The 11,569-nt window shown below is 44.4% G+C and overlaps 1 pseudogene; it reads left to right on the forward strand.

The window, feature by feature from the left end:
- Nucleotides 1-11,320, forward strand: part of LOC113600727 (NADH dehydrogenase [ubiquinone] flavoprotein 2, mitochondrial-like) — a 41,102-nt pseudogene extending 29,782 nt beyond the window's left edge.
- The last annotated feature ends 249 nt before the right edge of the window (nt 11,321-11,569 follow it).

Genomic DNA, 11,569 nt, shown 5'->3' on the forward strand with positions numbered 1-11,569 from the left:
TCTTCTTTACACGTGGAAGCTTTTGTGTGGCCCGGGTCAGTGCCTGTGGCAGTGCCTGAGACAGGAGGCAGGGGATTTCTTGACTGTCTGACTACCAGCTCCAACACTGGTTCTCCAGTTTGGAGACTCAGTAGGTCATTTCAACATAACTGTGTCTTAGAGGTGTTTGTAGCATTCTCCAACTTTAAAGGGGCATTTCTGATTTTTGGTTCTGGTAGCAACGTGAGAGTAAGCAGGATTGGTCCCTTGGACATGAGTACACCTTTTGGAATTCCTGAGGATTACTATTAGAAAGAATGACCCAAGGAAGGAAAGAAAGGGGTGCTGCTAATGGTGTTTGGTGCGTTTAATTGCAACCTAAGTGGTGTGACCGTGCTTTACCAAGCTGTAAAATGGGTCAGTTGCACCATTACCCACGAAGGCCTTCTGCTTTCCCTGATTCATGTCATTCAAATTTACCTCCTATTTTCTGGTCTTGCTGTCCCACTTTCGACCCTGACTGTTGTTGTCCACTTCTGTCATTGCTGTAGCCACTGAACTGGTCTCTACCTCTAAAGTTTGGCTTTTGTGGTCCAATATCTACAGTGTCAAAGGGGTTACCTTCCTGAAGCACAGGAAGAAGCTTGTGTTCATCTTCACTTCCCACTATAACAAAGTCTAAATTTCTTGGTGCTATTCAAGACCTTCCATTTATTTCAGACCACAGCTTCTTTCCCAGCCTGGGCACACACTGCATCTTTTCTTGACCTGCGTCTTTCCATCTACCATTTCCTTCCAATACAGTTGACTGCTCTCTTTGCCTCTCCCCACATACACCCCCACAGGAAGACCTCTGTCTTGCTCATGCCTCATCAAATGTAATTCCTTTGTCTAGCTTTCCCCTATACCCATAACACGGGAGCCATGTGCTTTTATGGGTATTATGCACCTCTCAGATAACATTTCTATAATTCCACCGGCTATTTATTTACATCAATGACTGCCTCCCCTACAAGGCTGTTACTTTGTTTGTGGGAAGGTACTGAGTCATCTTTAGGTATCCAGAGTGGTCTACGTTGTATGTGCTACACAAAAAGTGCTCACAAATTTTTAAATGAATCGAATGGATAGACAGAGTGCATGAGTGGCATTGGGGTAGAGATTTGGAAGGAGCAGGTAGGCAGGAATGAGCAAAGGCGTCAGGGCTCTGGGTAGCCTCTGGAGTGGAGTGAGGGTGTTCATGCATTTCATCTGGCGGAAGGCAGAAGTTGTCAAAACGAAGTTTCTTATATCCCAGCTCCCCATTTTCCTCCATTGGCCTCTTTCTCCCGGTTTCCAGAGAACCACCTGCACAATCTTGACCTATAGCTCATCAGTTTCTAACAGACCCTCCATCTGGGGTTGGGGGGCGGGGAGGAGAGAAAGAGTTCTCAGCCTGAGAGTGGGAACAGACTTCAGGCAACAGGACATAAAACAGCTTGCTTTGCCATCACTGTTTACGTCACCCAGAAAGACAGTTTCCTCAGGAGTCTATATAGCTGTGAAATAAAATGTAATCATTTGATGTTTCCAACATCTGATTAAACTGATTTGCTCTGGTCAGGTAGCTTCCTGGCCATCTGTCACTGTCACTCCATTCTGTGGCATCAAAAACGTCTCTGCAGCCCAGGCAATCGCTGCTGTCCTGTCCTGTCCTGTTCCCTGAGCCTGGGGACGCTAGTCTGGGACTGACACTCAGGCTCCCTGAGAGTGATGCAGCCAACATCAGCGACGGAACTGAGGGAAGTGCCAGGCTCGCCAGACCTTTCTGTCCGGCAGCTTGGCTGATCACAGCTTCGTCACCTCTTCTGATGATGGGCATCTGATAATGCGGTTCTTGGGATTTCAGAAATGTGGTTGTTGTCCAAATAGAAATGGAAGGGCCGCTGTTCCTTAGTCAGGCTGTCAGATTTCATTACGAAAATATGGTCTCTGCAGTTTCTGATGTGGTAGTGGGAATGGAGTGCTAACGGGTGCAGCGTTTTCTGTTGTATTACCGTATTTCTCTTATTGTAAAACTCACCAGCAACCTAATAACATAGTTGAGATTAAAAACAAAGTTACGCTGTTTCTACAATGCTAAACATATGTGTTGATTGCGAGGTGTGTCCTGATTTCCGAAATGTTTAACTGACAGGAGAAACTTTCATTTAATAATCAAGGCCTTGCAAAGACTTTCAAGACAAGTAAAGGTTAGGTTAGCCAACAGGACTCATAGCATCTAAGGAGAAAACAGCTTAATTCACCTTCTGTGCAAATCATTGAACCTACTTTAAAGCTTTTTGGAGTAGCTCTTTCCCACCCACTGAAATGAAACTTAAACCAAGGCTCGTGAATTTTATGGCTACCCTTTTGTCCCCAAATGTAGTCTCAGTTCAGGACTTCATATGTCCACACCAAGCCAGGAGACTGAAGAATAGCCATGATCTCTTGCTTGAAGTCCATTTGGCACAAGGGAGGGAGACTGTTTCATTGGATTGCTATGGGACTCCTTCCCTTACCACCAAGGACCCAGTGAGACCCTTCTAGATTCTTTCTGCTGAGGTCCCCTTGACCTTCAGGTAGTCTTCTTAGACAAGATCCAAGAAGACTGCTAAGAAACCAGCTTTCTTGTGCATGATCTGTATTTATTCCCCAGGAAATATTCATGATTTTTTCACCTTAACAGACTCTGGGAACGCAGGTCAACCCCAGGGAAGCCACTATTCCTCCACTTCTCTATCAGAGCACGAACTAGTTGCAGTCTCTTGCTCCTTACATTCTTAGCTGTGATTCCGATTGCTGTCCACACACCTCGTTCCTTAAGTGGTTCCTAATTTGAGGTCTGGAGAAGGAAGATTATACTCATGTCCCATGAGATGGGACCTCACAGCACAGTGACACTATCCCATTTGGCACAGTCTTCCAAACTGATCAGCGAAGGGTGACACAACCATGTTTCAGAATTACTTTTTTAGTCTTAAAGGTAGTACACGGTGGAAGAGACAGATAGTATTTTTTGTTTTGGGGACCTCAGCTGAAATTAATGCCAAAAATTCTATTTTAACATGTAATCTTAGATTTCTCAGATCTCATCAGGCTGTATGTTCAAATTGGTATCATTTTTCTGGTTAAAGGGCTCACCAGTATTCATCACCACTATTACGGATACCATGATACTATGGTTTATAACAAGAAATATATATTTGGTCCTCAGCCTCACTCCTAAGTGATGGCAGCCATGAAGGTATCTTTGTTATGTTAATGAGGCGACTTTGGGGAGGCACTTAAGGATGGGGGCTGTTGGCCAGGAGAACGAACAGGGAGATAAGAAGTTTGGAACTTTCAGCCCCTCCACCCGCCCTTGAGCTCCAAAGAGGAGAGAGGGGTGACAGGTTGAATCACTCACCAGCGGTCAGTGAGTTATTTCAGTCATATCTATGTAATGAAGCTTCCATAAAGACCCAAGAGAACAGCATTCAGACGGCTTCCAGATTGGTGAATTCGAAGAGATTTGAGGAGACTGTCTCACTTGGAGAGGCACAGGAACCCTGGGTCCCCTTCCCCATACCTTGCTCTATGCACCTCTTCTATCTGCCTGTTCCTGAGTTATAATATCCTTTTGTAACCAACCAGCGATCTAGTCGAAATGAAATGTTTCCTGGGTTCTGCGGGCCAACCGAACAAATCAATCAAACCCTAGGAGGGAGACGTTGGAATCTATAGGGGTGTGTCAGAGGCCCAGGGAGACATCTTAGGCTTGTGATTAGTATCTGAGGTGGGGGACAGTCTTGTGGGACTGAAACCTTTCACCTGCGGAGTCTGATGCTATCTCCAGGTAGATGGTGTCAGAATGGAGTCGAATTGTTGCACGTCCAACTGGTGTTGGAGAATTGCTTGAAGGCGTGAGGAAAACTGCTGGAACTGAGTGTCAGAATATTGGCTACAGAAGATACAAACCCAGCTCACACTGGCTTGCCAAAATATAGACTATATTAATTCAATGGATGGTGCAGTCCACATGGAGGAGTAACAGGATTTAGGTATTGAAATGAAGTAGATAGGACTTGTTCTCCATTTCCTTTCCCCCCCTTCATCTCTTGTGTTAAAGTATACTTTTCTTAAAAAGGTAATTTTTGTTTCTCTTAAAAAAAAAATATTTTATTTACCTTTGAGGGAGACAGAGACAACCTGAGCAGGGTAGGGGCGGAGAGAAGGAGAGAGGGACTCTCAAGCAGGTTCCATGCTGTCAGCACAGAGCCCGATATGGGGCTCGAACTCCCGAAACTGTGAGATTACAACCTGAGCCGAGGCCAAGAGTCAGATGCCTAACCGACTGAGCCACCCAGGCACCCCCAAAAAGTAGTCTTTAAAAATAACTCTTAGGTGAATATAAAATAACCACGTGTCAAAGATTTTATTTAACTTGTTAATTAATGAGGGAACTATAAAGATATTAAAACCGGTCCACACATCTTTGAGAAGCTAGGCATTTATGCGCAACTCAATAAAGGCATAGCAAAATAAGATTTCTAGAGGAACCCAAAAAGTCATTAATATTCAGCAGGGCAATAAACTGAAATGTTTAAGATGATCTGTTCCACTGGACAAACATCATTTGCATCTCTACAAGTTAACATGGCACTCACTACTTCTGGATCTTTAATCAGTAGAAATGAGTGAATCAAACTAAGTTCATTTCCTCAGGTAGTCCTTGGGGGACCTTCATCTCTGAAAGGACATGTTAGTTACCTAACATTTTGCCTCGTCTCCAAGTTTTGCAGAATTCTTCACAGCACTTGGCTTTGCCAGGCAAGCGTTTGCCATGCATCAGTCTCTGGCGGTTCTAGGTTTCCGTTTTCCTGATCGTTTGCAATCCCAGAATGTCTCTTTTCCAAAAATTCTGTAAAAGTCCTGTCCTTTCATTTCATGGCCTGACTTTGGTTATGTGCCAGTCCGTAATATAAATCACAACAGCCAAAAGGAAGGAATAGATCAATTAGCCTTTCCTGGGACTCACGCCCACCCCGTGGAGCTGGGAAATGGATCAATTGTACTCAAACTACTAAGACCAAGGGTGAAGCAGGGGTGGTTTCCTGAAGAAAAAGTAGATTCTATTACAGGAAGAAGGGCACATGCACCTTGTACAGTTGAAAGCAATATTTTTGCTCTGGGTTTGTGTTCACTCAGGCCCTCTAACCTCTGCAAGGTCTTTCAGAGTCAATGGGAATCCTCAGAGCTGTCTCATGATAGCTCCAGATCTACTCTGTTTCATGCCAGGAGCTGCCAAGTACTGGGGACCATTTACTGGGCATCGCCCGGATGTCCTGCCTGGTGCAACTGTTGCTCTGTGGGCATCCCGCCCTCTCTGTGCATGGCTGTGCTTCCTCCAAGAACCCACGCGACCACATTGGAGGCCTCTCGGGGCCTGGATTCTGGGCTCTGGCGATGATAATAAGTTGAAAACACCCACTTTCCTTTTGTGACACAGTTTGTTAGAAGGTCACAAAACACTATGCTTTGGGGCGCCTGGGTGGCTTAGTTGGTTAAGCGTCCATCTTTGACTCAGGTCATGATCTCATTGGTTTGTGAGTTTGAGCCCCGCGTCAGGCCCCGCACTGACAGCTCAGAGCCTGGAGCCTGCTTCGGATTCTGTGTCCCCCTCTCTCTCTGCCCCTCCCCACTCTCTCTCTGTCTCTTTCTCTCAAAAATAGATAAACAAACACTTAAGAAAAACAAAAACAAAAAACACTATGCTTTGACTCCGTATTTTTTAGTGGTTTTATTTTTTAATGTTTATTTTTGAGAGAGAGAGAGAGCATGAGCAGGGAAGGGGCAGAGAGAGAGGGAGACACAGAATCCGAAGCAGGCTCCAGCCTCTGAGCTGTTAGCACAGAGCCCGATGTGGGGCTCGAACCCACAAACTGTGAGATCATGACCTGAGCTGTAGTCGGACGCTCAACCGACTGAGCCTCCCAGGCGCTCCAAGTGTTTGTTTGTTTATTTGTTTATTTGTTTGTTTGTTTTAGTGAACCCAGCCTTTCCGTTTTTATTCATTGATTATTAATTAATTGCTTAATTAGTCTTCACTGGACTTAGACATGGAGTTGGGAGACAGATAAGAATGGTAAACGCTGTCACGCATTCAAAAAACCACTTTTCTGTCAACTGAGGCTTCTGGAGTCTGGCTTCTTCTTCCTTCAGGATGAGCTCTTCCAAGAATGATCTGAGTCTTCCCGCTGCCACAATAGTCTGCCGAACACGCCCCGTCGTGTCCATGTGCTCTTTGGCCTCAAGCTGGGAGCCCAGCTTCCAGTAACACAGTCACCAAGCGTCACAACAGAAAAGAAGCTTGCGTGTTCAGATGTCTATCATCTGACAGAGGTAGCAGCAACCAAGATCGAGAGAGGTACAATAATTTGGCCAAGATCATCCAGCTTGTTAGTGACGGATGTAAGACAGATCCCGGGCTTCCTGACATCTTGACAAGTAATCCTTCCACTTCAGATTTCTACCTGTTCTTACCAGACAGTGATCCTGAAATTATACAGAGAGAATATTCTGTGGAGAAAATTACTTCCTGGTTTAGAAACAAGTAACATTATACTGCATTATTAAAAAAAAAAAGTCAGCAGAATTTAATTCAGAGCTATCCTTTATATGTGGGATGTCTGCTAATCCTAGATGGTAACTTGCCAATTGGAAAATATTCCATCAAAGAAAATATGTGTTCTCTTTCCCTCATCTCTTTTGTCTCTCAATTCTAATTACATTATGGGCTTTTCCAGTACTTCTCTTCAAATCTGAGGTAAAGTTTGGCAGATTTGGAACAATTACTTGCTTCATTATTAGTCCACATGAGTGGAAACCCTTGGTAAATTATGGGGGAGTTTTAAATAAAAGGGACAGGGGAGGCTGGGCGGCTCAGTCGGTTGAGTATCCAACTTGGCTCAGGTCATGATCTTGTGGTTCCTGGGTTTGAGCCCCGCATCGGGCTCTGTGCTGACAACTCGGAGCCTGGAGCCTGCTTTGGATTCTGTATCTTCCTCCCTCCTTCTCTCTCTCTCTCTCTCTCTGTCTCTCTGCCCCTCCCCAGCTCACACTCTGTTTCTCTCTCTTTCTCAAAAATAAATAAATATTACAAATATTTTAAATAAAAGGGTCAGCTTCTGGCTTTTCAAAAAGTAACCAAAGAAAATGGGATTTTTGAAGAGAAGACCCCAAAGTTTCAGAGGTTAGAGTAACAGCACCTTTGGGACATGTCTATGTGGATGACACTGAAGGCATCCCCACAGAGTCCTGAGCACCCCAATATCATGTGGGAATGCGGAGTAGTTTCTGAGTCCCTGGGAGCCTGCAGAAAGATTCCAGCCATGGGGTTAGAGGGAATGAATATTCTGAGAAGTGGAGGGCGCCATGGGCTGAGGGCCTCAGCAGCAGATGCTATGAGGACAGTGCAGGAGACCCAAGACCGGCAGGATGGGCCATGCCTCAGTGGAGGCTGGCAAGGACTGAAAACGGCATTTCTTGGCCCAATGTCGGTCAGTCTCCTCTGAGCCCTCTTTCCAACTTCACCTCTGCCTTGGTCCTGCCCAGCCCAGGGTTCACAAAGAGTCCTGCTGAGTCACCCCCCCCCCCCCCCACCGCTGCCATGACATCTGATCAAGCTCCCTTATTCCCCTCCTTTGATGTATGCATTCTTGGCCTCCTTTTAGCAAGTATCCTGGTAGGTCAATTTAGTAAAAATTCCCCCATCCTTGATGTGTCCTTTTAGTGATTTTCGACCTGACTACCCCTCACTCGGCTCCTTGGCTATAAATCCCCTCTTGTCCCTACTGTATTTGGAGCGGAGACCCATCTCTCTCCCTTATTGCAAGCTCTGATTTCAATAGTCCAATAAAATCTCCATTTTAACAAGTGTCAGAATAAGTTTTTCTTTAGGGGGTTAGATGAGAGCACCTAGACTCAACGCGTCCTGCCTACCCACAAACTTGTTCTGGGATGCTGCATAAGCTTTCCCCAAATCCAGATGCCACCTGGGGGTAAGGGAGGCAGGAACCCCTCAGCTGAAGAGAAATAAACCAAAGGAACCTGAACAATAAACCACAAGAATCCGGTTTCTTGAAATGATACCATTTGGGGCGCCTGGGTGGCGCAGTCGGTTAAGCGTCCGACTTCAGCCAGGTCACGATCTCGCGGTCCGTGAGTTTGAGCCCCGCATCAGGCTCTGGGCTGATGGCTCAGAGCCTGGAGCCTGTTTCCGATTCTGTGTCTCCCTCTCTCTCTGCCCCTCCCCCGTTCATGCTCTGTCTCTCTCTGTCCCAAAAATAAATAAACGTTGAAAAAAAAAAAAAAAAGAAATGATACCATTAAGTATTTCTGTTTGTGATGGAAATTGGGGCTGGTAAGCCACATTCGGGCATAGGAAAGTAAAGAAAGTTGTATGATTTTGTGTATCTCAGCTGCTTTCCTTCACTTGAGAACCAGAGGCTTCTGAAAAATATTATCTCTAGGATAATTTCTTTGACCCCGGAAAAATAAAATGTACCTTTTGCAGAGAATGAGCACTGTTGACAGAGCTATTTGTCTTATCCCGTTAACCCTCCCCTTCAAGAGTCAAGGGGGCAGCTTAAACCTATTTATTTCTGGAGGTCCTTCATGGCATGCATTTCTTGTTTAATAAAAATGAGACAGGGGCACCTGGGGGGCTCAGTCAGTTAAGCATCTGACTCTTGGTTTTGGCTCAGGTCATGATCTCACGGTTTGTGAGTTTGAGCCCCATGTCAGGTTCTGTGCTGACATTGCAGAGCTTGCTTGGTATTCCTTCTCCCTCTTTCTTTGTCCCTCCCCACCACCCTCTCTCTCTTTCTCAAAATAAATAAACTTAAAAAAAAATGAGACGGGGGCGCCTGAGTGGCTCAGTGGGTTAAGCATCTGACTTTGGCTCAGGTCATGATCTCCCAGTTTGTGAGTTTGAGCCCTACGTCGGGCTCTGTGTTGACAGCTTGGAGCCTGGAGCCTGCTTCAGATTCTGTGTGTCCCTCTTTCTCTCTGCCCCTCCCTGGCTCATGCTCTGTCTCTCTCTGTCTCTCAATAATAAATAAACATTAAAAAAAATGAGACAAGGGCACTTGGGTGGCTCAGTTGGTTAAGCATCGGACTTCGGCTCAGGTCACGATCTCAAGGTTGGTGAGTTTGAGTCCTGCGTCAGGCTCTGTGCTGACAGCTCAGAGCCTGGAGATTGCTTTAGATTCTGTGTCTCACTGTCTCTCTCTCTGCCTCTCCCAGGCTCGTGCTCTGTCTCTCTCTGTCTCTCAAAAATGAAGAAACATTAAAAAAAATTTTTTTAAATGAGACATTTATAGCCCCAGGTATGCTTCCTCACCACATAATTTTCATGTACTTAATCAGTACCTTATTTTTCATTCTTCAAAATACTCAGTCTAAATGAATACCTATGCTTATGAGCTCTCCAACTAATAGTTAGAGACGTCTGTCACACTCAGCCCAGCTCTGCAGAATCTAATAAGCCTAGTGAGCTTCAGACAGTAAATGTTAGGGAGACAGATTGCCAAATCCAGAGAAGCTTCTCCTCCCAGCAGTGAACACTTTTCAGATCATTTTGCTTTCAAGTTTTTTTTTTTTTCTTATTTCTAATATAAGAGGGAGAGGGGGAAAAGAGTAATGTACTTTCTTCTCTCAGATTTAGTTATAAGTCAATAGCTGTCCCCAATGCAAAGAGAATATTCATCCTGTTATAGCTCAGGTCTGGTAGATTTCTGAAAGGCCAGCGAGCATAAGAAACTCTCTTTGGAAGTGTAACTTTTTTTTTCTTTTTTCTTAAAGGACTATGGTAGTATTACAAAAGATTAAGGAGTGAAATGGGGTATCGCAAACATACATGTATTGCTATCTTTTGTAAATTGTGGAATGCTAGCGCTCTGATAGTTCTCTCTAGTTTCTGAGACATTCTGTATGCAGTTTGTCAGTGTGTATTTATAGTCACAAGAGTTTTTCTTTGGAAAGAGGCCCCTTGCCTCTGGATCCCTCTGGAATCTGAAGGGAAAAATGACAGTTTAAATTGGATGTATTTAAAAATAATCTGCTGAATCCACACATTCAGGGCAATGTGTCATCAGTCATTCTCACCCTCACTCTATTCTCACATACGGTCATATAACTGAGGGAAACTCCAAGGCCAGGGTTATGCCTTCAACTTGAAATGAAAACTCAAGGACTCACACCTTGCTCTGGTGTGAGATTGAACTAAATACCTACAAAATCCCTTCCAAATCTGAGACTCAGATAGTATAAGATCCTAAATTTTATTGGGAATTAATTATTTGAATAATTCATGTGATAACATTTTCAGGTATACGTACCATCCATCAACCAAGTTCTAAGTCATTGTTTCACTTGTAGCTTTCTTGGGCCGAACGAACTCGATTCCCATATGTTGTCTACCATGGAGCCTGGAGATGGTATTGGAATTCCGTCAATTATCAGACTATCATTATCCTTCTAAACCATTATGTTTCATCCTTCAAGCAAAACCCTTCTCTCTCTTGAAGCTCCTACACTCATATTTTATCACCATCCTTGGTGTCATTCAAGTCTGCTCACTCCTGGTTTTGCTTTTTGGACTCAGTCTTTCCAAGTTATCCCCTCAAATCCTCATCATGGGTGACTTTAGGGTCCATTTGACTTCACACCAGAAATATCTAAGGGGATAGAAGCAACTGTAAACAAACACACAACACAACACAACACAACACAACACAACACAAACCAAAACAAAAACCCCCCAAAACATCCAGAAAGGCACAAAGCTGTGCTCCAGACCTGGAGTTAGCCCAAAGATAGAACTGATGCCTACCGGTCTCTGCCATGAACAAGGGTGACGTTCTACAAGTAACTCTTGTGAGAATATATGAAGTAGCAACTTTTTATACAATGTACAATTGAGAGCCAGTTGGAAATTATCAAATCCAGGTCTATGAAACCCCTAGCATGCTTCAAAGCTCTGACCCCTTACAGGAGACCATTCAGGAAAACAAAAACAAAAACAAAAACAAAAACAACTTAGAAAAAATGCTGGAGATATGATACCTGACAAGCTTTTCACTCTTATAGAGGTGGAATGCTCAGGCGTCTGTGTAACTACACCAATAGCTGAAATAAATGACAACTACTATGAACTCTGACACTGGCAAAATGCCAAAACCTGGGCCAAAGAGTGGACATGTCTCTTTGAGACAGCTGGGGGTCTTACCTCTTTGGACTACCCAAAGGACCTGGCTTTGGTGTGCAAGCAGCTCTTTAATTAATTAATTAACTAGTTAATTAATTAATTTTAAGTTCATTTATTTTGAGAGAGAGAGAGAGAGAGAGAGGCAGAGACAGAACCCCAAGCAGGCTCCCCACTTGCCAGTGTAGAGTTGGACGTGGGGCTTGAGCCCACGAACCGTGAACTGAGATCGAGAGTTAGACGCTCCACAGACTGAGCCACCCAGGTGCCCTTCGGGTCTTTAACTTACCTTCAGTTGCAAATATGTCACTGGAGAAATAAAAT

Source organism: Acinonyx jubatus, chromosome B1 (genome assembly GCF_027475565.1).
Source record: "Acinonyx jubatus isolate Ajub_Pintada_27869175 chromosome B1, VMU_Ajub_asm_v1.0, whole genome shotgun sequence".
Taxonomy (NCBI): Eukaryota; Metazoa; Chordata; class Mammalia; order Carnivora; family Felidae; genus Acinonyx; species Acinonyx jubatus.